This window comes from Rhagoletis pomonella, unplaced genomic scaffold (genome assembly GCF_013731165.1).
Source record: "Rhagoletis pomonella isolate Grant_MI unplaced genomic scaffold, Rhpom_1.0 Rhpom_scaffold_00002, whole genome shotgun sequence".
NCBI classification, from domain to species: Eukaryota; Metazoa; Arthropoda; class Insecta; order Diptera; family Tephritidae; genus Rhagoletis; species Rhagoletis pomonella.
Genome location: NW_023458556.1, coordinates 59475870 through 59476881, shown reverse-complemented (window position 1 = coordinate 59476881; position 1012 = coordinate 59475870). Strand labels below are relative to the sequence as shown.

The 1012-nt window shown below is 29.2% G+C and overlaps 2 protein-coding genes across 3 annotated transcripts in view; both read left to right on the top strand.

Moving 5' to 3' along the window:
• The window catches only part of LOC118733892 (myb-like protein P), a 322500-nt gene that overhangs the window by 86739 nt on the left and 234749 nt on the right, over window positions 1-1012 (top strand). The gene's annotated exons all lie outside the window — the stretch shown is intronic.
• The window catches only part of LOC118733891 (mucin-19), a 112172-nt gene that overhangs the window by 64446 nt on the left and 46714 nt on the right, over window positions 1-1012 (top strand). The window lies entirely within an intron of this gene.

The following is a 1012-nucleotide window of genomic DNA, read 5'->3' as shown; positions in this document are numbered from 1 at the left end:
ATTCACAGCAAACAGAAACAGTTTCCAAACAAAGAAATATGAATTATTTGGTCCAGTTAATGGAAGGCATAAAAACATGAAATTAAAAAAAAAACAAGCACTCATGAAACAGGCAGGTACAAGGACAAAAAGCAAAACTGTTTGTCAAAATTTTTAAACACAAAATTTTATTTGAAATTTTATTTGATAAAAGAATTTAAATTTCTTGGTTATTTTTTAGGTTATTCCAAATTGAAAACAACAAAATTTATTGGCTTTAAATTATTTATGACCCCGACTGCATTGGACCGACCGAGTTCCCGCTTTTTTTTTGAAATTCCCCACTATTCAATTGAACGAACTACCCAAATCCATTTGAAAGACTGAGACAAAACATTTGTTGCATTTTTTTACTGTTACAAAACATAACGCTCTACACACAAAACGCTCTTTTTCACATTCTTGATAAACGAATTGGACAAACTACCAAATAATTAAAACAAAAAATAAAAGTCATTGGAAGGTGCTTCCATTTTTTCGTTATTGTTGTTGTAACTTAGTTTAAAAAAAAAGTATACGCATACCTTAGTTAAAAATTGGTTAAAAGTAAATACGAACGTACGCAACGCCAAAACGGTTGAATCGGTTAAACTTTTATAACGTGTTAAAACTTAACTTTTAAGCGCCACTACCGCCATTTTTTCTTTTGACTCAAGTATTTTTAAATATAAATGAAAATTATTCTAACTATAATGGTTATGAAATAAACAGAATATAATAAAAATGTGACTTTTCGAACAACGCCCAAACAAAAATCGAAATTCAACTTCTTGCAAAAAAATATATATACAAAACAAATAAAAAAAAGAGAAACCAAACCCCAAAAATCTCTATACAACATAAAAATATGAATAGCGAGTTAAATTTTTCACTCTATGAGTGAAATATAAGCGAAAAACGAAACGTTTGAAACGATCACACACATTCCGCTTGAGGACTTGTGGAAGATAGAAATAGAAATTAGCGCGGTAGA